This window comes from Oratosquilla oratoria, chromosome 37 (assembly GCF_046742065.1).
Source record: "Oratosquilla oratoria isolate Oo_2021 chromosome 37, ASM4674206v1, whole genome shotgun sequence".
NCBI classification, from domain to species: domain Eukaryota; kingdom Metazoa; phylum Arthropoda; class Malacostraca; order Stomatopoda; family Squillidae; genus Oratosquilla; species Oratosquilla oratoria.
The window spans coordinates 37,598,091-37,606,438 of record NC_134813.1 but is presented as its reverse complement, the minus strand read 5'-3'; the positions used below and the strand labels follow the sequence as shown (position 1 = coordinate 37,606,438).

General features: G+C 37.8%; 1 protein-coding gene across 1 annotated transcript in view; it reads left to right on the top strand.

Annotated features, from left to right (window-relative positions):
- Positions 1–1,135: 1,135 nt before the first annotated feature.
- LOC143019661 (uncharacterized) overlaps positions 1,136–8,348 on the top strand; it is a 231,549-nt gene continuing 224,336 nt past the window's right edge. Inside the window, exon 1 of the mRNA XM_076175559.1 lies at positions 1,136–1,449. The gene's annotated coding sequence lies outside the window, so the exon portion shown is untranslated. The remainder of the gene's footprint in view (positions 1,450–8,348) is intronic.

Sequence of the window (8,348 nt, the reverse complement as noted above, 5' to 3'; positions counted from 1 at the left end):
AAGAAGAAGAAGAAGAAGAAGAAGAAGAAGAAGAAAAAGAAAAAGAAAAAGAAAAAGAAAAAGAAAAAGAAAAAGAAAAAGAAAAAGAAAAAGAAGAAGAAGAAGAAGAAGAAGAAGAAGAAGAAGAAGAAGAAGAAGAAGAAGAAGAAGAAGAAGAAGATGTTTTTTATGCATATTTACATACACAATTTGATTTGTATATATTTTGTGCAACGTATGATTGGTGTTCATGCAGATGATTCCCACTATTTTCTAAGAAATTCTAGAATCGTTATTCGTTAAGAAAATGCCATTTGAAATTGTACTAGAATATTAGAAATTACTTCCCGTGTCTGGAATTGTTGATTGTTGAATATTCTAGACCGTTAGACATTACATTAGAGATAAGTATCTATGGTAGATGTCAAAATATTTATATTTATATACCGCATACCTACAACAAATATACGTATAATATATTTGACCATTTTCCAAATGATGGTAAACTTACAAAATTCCAATAATTAAATTCCGCCTTTCATAATACAATATTACGAATTTTTATCCAATTGTGATATATCGTGCCTTAACTTTTATCAATGGTTATTTAATGTTCTATATTTTGTATCGTCCTTTTGGTATCAAGTTATACTATATCGACGACTTCAAATCCAATGTTGCCACATATCGAACCATTCTCCGTATTTCCTTCGTCCGTTTCTATGACAACCATGAATATATGGCAAAATTGCGTGAATTTGACTGTGAGCAGAATGTAAAATATTATGTACAGAAAAGTATTGTCCATTTCACATTCAGTTCCATTCTGTCAACTCGAATAGACTCGTTCAATCAATAATGTATAAAAAAGTAATCAGTCTAGCACGTATCGATCCACTAAGGCGATCATATAATTAGTAACGTTCAAGCACCGTTGTTCCTCTTACATATAACTTATCATTAATAATTTGTGATGTTTGGGAAAGTGTATATACATTAAGTAACGCAATCAAAACGGTGTAAATAGCGGGAAAGCGCAGAACACTAAAAAAAAAAAAATCGAGAAACTGGCAACTCGAAACCAGGTGAGGCCAACGTGCGTGTGTGTGTACGTGCATGTGCGCCAACAACAAGCGAGTCAGTTGACGTCCTGAAGTGTGAGGGTGTGGAAGTGCTGCACTTGTGTCCGAGACAAACTTAGTTAATGCATGGTTGACAGTGTTGGGTTTTTCGAAAGCTGCCCACGTCAAAGTTGTGTGTGTGACGGTTAGTTATGTGATGGAATCATTGATGGGATATGCGAATATTTTGAAATGTGACTCATTTGCTGTGTTGTGCCGAACATCAAGTGTTTTGGTTCAAGAATGGAAACATAATCTAGTTGTGATAATTTGAAAACAATGTCAAGGACGAGTCTAACACAGGTATAGAAGCACAGGACGAAACAGAGAAAAAAATCAACTGATCAAGGTAAAATTGACAACATATTTTAACTATGTACTACTTCGTACATGAAGTTAACTTTCTTGAGGATTTACGTTAACATAATATATAACCCACTATGTAATTCTAGATAGAAACATTGTTATTTTAGATATAGAGAGTAAAGAATATACACACTATTTCCTAAAACTGTTGAAATTGTTCTATGATACTGAATTGTTTGGACATGTTTGAGTATTTTCGTTGTGGGTTGATCAAACAACCTCGTATTACAGTACATGACCTTAACAACTTAGTTTTAACCTCTAATGAATCCTACCATTCCGGGATGTAGTTATAATGTCCTCATTAACATATCAATAACAAATATGTCTAAACCCGTTTTATTGTGTATGAAAAGCATATTGGCTTAACCTTGTTGGATGTTAACAAATTAACATTGTCGACTTCAGTCCTCCTATATTTGAAGAAACGAGTTTATGATATTGATTACCACAAGACAAAAGTTAAAGGATCTTGATAAGCGAACAGGACTGCGTCTGAAAACAGCTAATGACAGTATTAAGGGGAATACGAAAGAACTGAAGATTTCCATATTTGGAAAAAGTCGAAGATATTTGCAGAGCGAGTTTTGAAACTCAGAAAATTTTCTTCAGCAAGAGCTTGCGTTGTCACTTCAGAAGCTCGCATGCCGTGATCGTTTCAGCATCGGTAACCAGCGCTTCTATCCATAAGGACACCGAACAGGAATATTAGAGGAGAGGTATAAAAAAGGGTAACAAGAAAGAAGGCTGCGTCAGTGCCTGTTGCATTACCAGAAAGTAATACCACGCTATAACCGAACACAGACCGAAAGATATACACATTACCCGTGTAATTTTGAACCGAGGTTTCATAGAGATGGATGAAATCGGCCGACGGCAGGCGAAACTAGAAGAAAGGTATCACCTGGTACGTAAGGTGGTGAGGAGAAAGATTGGGACCCAAAACTGCACACAGCAATTCATGTCTTATTCTTTAGATAGATAAAGGTTATAATTGAGTGTTACGAGGTTTTGAAAACCTCGAATAACATCCTCCAACCCACACCCCCGTTGACATATTATAGACTGCGCATATTTGAATGAAATCACCTGGCTTTAACCAGTATAAAGACATAAGCTGTATTAGTAATGAAAGCATCAAGAGTTGAATACGACTGTGTGTGTACGCGTACGCGTGTTGGGTAATTATAGTATCCAGGATTGAAAATATGTTCGTAGAGTCTAGTCTCTATATCTTCAATTGATCAAACTTTGTGTGTGTGTGTGTGTGTGTGTGTGTGTGTGTGTGTGTGTGTGTGTGTGTGCGTGCGTGTGTGCTTTCGAGGTTAAGAACATGAGTCAGAATGAAGGACACGATAGTGTTACGTTCCAATACGACGGCATTCTATAACATGACACCACTAAACGTGTCGTAAGGTATGCAATCCTACCAATGCATATGAAGGTCTTTTTACGCTTGATTTTGGTTAACGGCATGCGAACGTAAAACGAATCATTCCAAGACGACCTAATGACAGACATTGGGTACATTTTAGAATTATAATAATAATGATAGTATTAGTAATGATAGTTATAATAACCCCTTCCGTACCGGGTAGCATTTTTTATTTTACTCTGGCTGCCGCCTAGATATTTCTTTGATTTCTTTTGAATGATTTGGCTAACGAAGGCTTTGTAGAACATCTTAAAGGTACAGTTGTAAAGTCATGTCGGTTCCATAACAAGGCCGGATGAAAGAAATGAAAAAGTAAAACACCCAGACAGACAAATAAAACAGGGCTGGGCGCGTTCCTTGGTGTCCTGACTGCCATGATTCTGCTCAGGACACCGAAGAACGCACATAGGAACGCGCCCAGCTCTGAAATAGAATAATGGTTAGTAATGACTTACGACTGACTGAATGACTCAAGCTGACAGAACTCGAGCGTTCTCGACTATGGCCTCCAGTTAGGCGAAGAGTATTTGAAGAACATAGAGGTCGTTAAAGGAGAGAGAGAGAGAGAAAGAGAGAGTCAGTGAGATAGAAAGGATAGATGGGTGAGAGAGAACGAGTTAATGAGTGAGAGAGAGAGAGAAGACGGGTGGGTGGGAGTATGAGTGAATAAGAATGAATTAGTGAGAGAGAGAGAGAAGGAGAGAGGATGGATGGGTGGGTGAGTGAATGTGGGGGAGAACAAGTTAGTGTGGGAGAGAGAGAGAGACCCATCCTACCCGGCAGGTGAGGAAATGTCACAACAAGGGTTGATATGTTGTGATGAGGTCCGTGTTCATGCCCTTGTACCCTTCAACGTAATGTCGGTGAACTTTTGAGTTTTTTTCTTGTTTTTAAAGACAGATGGCCTGAAAGGGGTCTCGCTTGGTGGAGACCCCTCAAGGTGATTAAAATTGTGTCGGTGAATTTTGATTTTTTTTTTTTTTTTTTTCAACTTTGAGGACAGATGACCTGAAAGGGATCTTGCTTAGTGGAGGCCCCTCAAAGTTATCAAAATTTGTTTTGATATTTGTTTTAATGAATTTAGTCAGGCATAGTTTACCACGGAAATAACCGCCTAAGGCATATGAATCTATTTTCCCTAAAAAAAAGTAGGTCTTAGATTCTGAAGAGAATTGACATCAATTGTGATGGAATTTTCACACCAAACACGAATCAGACGAGAAATAATGGTCTCAAGCTGTCAGAACGCATTTTTAATTTGGAAGTAGGTAGAAATTACTTTACCAGACGTGTAACAAGAATCAGACGAGAAATAATGGTCTCAAGCTGTCAGAACGCATTTTTAATTTGGAAGTAGATAGAATTTATTTTTTACCAGACGTGTAGTCAATGAATGAAATAAACTTTCTGCAGAGGCAGGGCAATGTAATACGGTTTCATGTTTTTAAGATTCATTAAGATACAAGCACCTAGGTGATATACTGTGATGCCTGCCAATTGTATTTATCACTATTATTGCCATCATCATCATTGTTATTATTGTCACACACACACACACACACACACACACACACACACACACACATATATATATATATATATGTATATATATATATATACATATATATATATATATATGTATGTATATATATATGTATATATATATATATATATATATATACATATATATGTATATATATATATATATATATATATCTATATATATATATATATATATATATATATATATACATATATATATATTGTCATGTTTGATAACTTGCTGTAAATCAAATGCCTTCATCCACCGAAAAGAGTAGCCTACTAGTCTTTCCTTTACCTGTACTGGGGATATAGACTCCGCTTATGCGCTGCTGTTCAACCTCCTGTAAACTGACCTTGTGGGCTCACTTCGATGTTTACTGTTTTGGAATCATTGTTATCAAACTTCTGAGAGCTGTAATGCCGTGTCGCCACTTTTGTGTTTGACCCTGAAACTAGTAGGTCTTTCGACCAACTGGTCCACAACCTCTGGTCCATGGACGACGTAGTGAACCACAGAGTGGCCCAAGTTGGACCAAAAGCCGAAAATTAGTGAGTCAGTGGATGGTTAGGGATATTATTTAGTGTTGAAAAGTGGTCTCCAGGAGTCATAAGATGAACAGTAATACATAAAATTGGGGCATGTGGAGAAAGAAGTTCAGAATCCGTGCTTTAAGCTATTCGTTCTGGCTACCGTCATGCAGCATTCCGTGAATAGTGTGTGTGTGTGTGTAGTGGGGGTGCTTTCTTCAGAAATTCCAATTTTGGGTTGTGGTCACTCTACCGGTTCCCTGAAAAACCTCTAACGTTAAACATTATCATCACCTTCACTTCAATTTCAATCACTGTTCATCTGCAGTCCTTCTCTACCCTCCCACCCCCACCCTACTATCTGTGACCCCTTCCCTCCTACGAGTCAGGACTAAATCCGCCCCTGACAAGATCCGTGGTATTACTGTGTATTAGGTATATCACGAAGACGTCCTTGGCACTTCGACAGGACCGAAGAGATAGACGAACTCAGACACTATACCACATGGCCGAAGGAGCTTGGGGATATGATCCCTTCTCGTCCAAAGCCATTTGACCAACCTTTTGGGAACCAGTTGTCCTTCTGTACTGAATGAAATCGCTTGGCAGCGACCAGGTTAGAATTGATACGTTAACTGCTGGGTTAGGACTTCAGTATGTAGATATGTCAACTTGGGGGCGTCTATAAGAATTTCCCTCTGGTAAATTAAATCGCCTGGGGATAATCAGATTACTCGTAAGAGCTAAAGCTAGGCGTCAGATACTTAGTTGAGGAGTTTTTGTGTTTTAGGGTCTATAAAGAGAGTACTCTCTGCTCAAATTTTGATGCTGATCACTTTTGTCTTTTTACTCTCCCTTCTTCTATCCTCCTCATATCTTTCTTTTACCGTTTCTTTGACTTCGTCTTTTCGGTGCAATATATCAAAAATATCAAATATCGTTGTTTTCGCAAACGCTGGGAAGTAGTGTTCTGTTTATAAGCTGGTCTTCAATCAATTATACTTCCCTTCCTTCTGGTATCTGTCATACTTCCTAGGGCTTGTTCTGGGAAATATTCAAATCTCTTATTGGTCTGGGAATTCTAGTACAATAATTTATTGGTGATGACTGATTCGGTTCTGTGGCACGGCTTCCTTTAGTCAAGTCCAGGGGGTAGGACCTCGAAAGGATTTTTTTTTTTTTTTTTTATAATTGGGACGGGGCTAAAGGGGTTAAAATCCACCCACTTAACTGTGATTTCAACATCTTTATCTATTTCATTCAAGCTTGCATCATTCAATTTAATCTAAAGGGGAAAGGGGGGGATGGCCGTCATATCCGTTGTCGAGAGGGTTAAATGTCAACGTCTTATTCGTTCAGGGCAGCGGTTGCTTCACGACACGGCCGGAGTGTTGTTGTGGTATGCGTCATAAGGGAAGATGATGTCATTGCGCTCTGTGACTCAAATCGTGTTTGTGTATCTTTGCTGCGGTGAGAGTATGTGTGAGTGCATAGGCGCGCCATGCGCGCGCGCTCGTGAGTGTGTGTAACGATTGTAACACCCGGTTGCATGCTCGTGTGTAGTTGTAGTTTTGGTTTATCCTTCTCATGTGCCCATAGGATTGGTTCCGGCACGTGATGAAATACAATTGAGTTGCTGCTTTTGGGGTTTTGTGTTCCTTTAGAGCTTGGCCTCTCTGGACACACAAAACTGGCCCACAGCTTACCAAAACTATGTTGTTATTATAAGCTTTAGTTTACCAGCTCCTCTATTCTTCTGGACGCCGTTACCAAAACTATACATAAATACGTATGTAGTACACACACAGAAACACACACACACACACACACACACACACATATATATATATATATGTATGTATGTATATATATACAGTATATATGTATATGTATATATATATATATATATATATATGTATGTATGTATGTATGTACGTATATATATATATAGATTATGTTGCTGAGAATATAAAACGTTTCTATAATATGTAGGTTTCTCATAATAAACACGACCCACTGTGAACTGTTTGATGAACACAACAACAACTTAAGATATATTCACATAAATTTGATCCGTCAAGCTTCATGTTTGCGTGTCTGTCTCTAATGCCAGAGTATTTAATTCAGCTGAAGGGACGACCCTGAACAAAGCTTCATTCGGTCGAAGGCCCCAGTGTGTCCTGAATCCTTCCCTAAGCGAATGAGATTTCCTGGGATCGATTGGACAAAACGTTGATGTACGATTGCGTCACCGCCCTACAGGCGTTCAGCTACATTAGTTCGAATGAAGTTCAGTGAAACGTCGTTCACTCGGTTTAATTAGATTAAATTGCCTGTTCGTGTTCTCGTTTGGATGTGCAGTAGAGGATGCATGCTCAAGTCCTAAAGACCATGGTTAGACGGATAAGATGACCTTTACTGAAACAAGTAAATTATTCACTCGTTCTAGTTATTTCCTATTGACGTTCTAGAACTAGAAGATATATATTTCATCATATATACATCAAATTTAAAGGGCTGTTATTTAGATATGAAGAACGGTTCTCGCTATAGAATACTGAGTCTTGATTAGATTAAGAACATAATTTTACAGACTATTTGGGCACACTTAGATAGGACTAGCCTATTTTAGTTTTATTTAGTAATCGAGGTTTGGTACTTTGGTTCAAAGTGTCTAATAATTGTTTACACTCCTTTAACACCAATTCAGTGACAACCCTCTCTGGCTGAATGTAAAGGTTTGATGTTATTGAGATTGAGGACCCAAAAAGGGTATTACCGTGTTTAAAGAAATAGCTATAATCCTTTCGAAACGATAATCCTCCTCAGATATATGAACTATGACCCTTAATCTTCCCCTCACAAAAACAAAACAAAACAAAAAAACGTAGTAGGCATCATTATGTAGAAAGGATTAGATCATTTCGTTTTTTGTTTTTTTTTCTTCCCTGATTCAGGTTCCGTTTATGCCTTTTCCCGTTAGTTTAGTTCCTTCATACGTCTGTCGTCGATGGTAGAAAAAAATCCTCTTTTGTCTTTTCTCATTGTGAGATAATTTAAGACTTATTGTCCTGGACTTGTTCCTGGGCGTCGTATCACAATGGAAAGGATCTTTGTCCACTCGTTCAAATCTCGTATTCACGAATATTTTGGATATTCCAATCATGTTACCCATTTTCCCTCCTCTCCCAATTGGTGTCATCTCAGTGTTTCTGGCCTTAAGCTCCACTTCAGTTTGATATTTTAATAGATATTCCAACATGGAAGGTTTAATGTCGTAGTACATTTGTAAAATAAGACTTATTGACCCCCTGTCGGAGAATGAGATAAGATGGACAGAAAATCTGTATATTTCGACCACTTATTCGGTTATT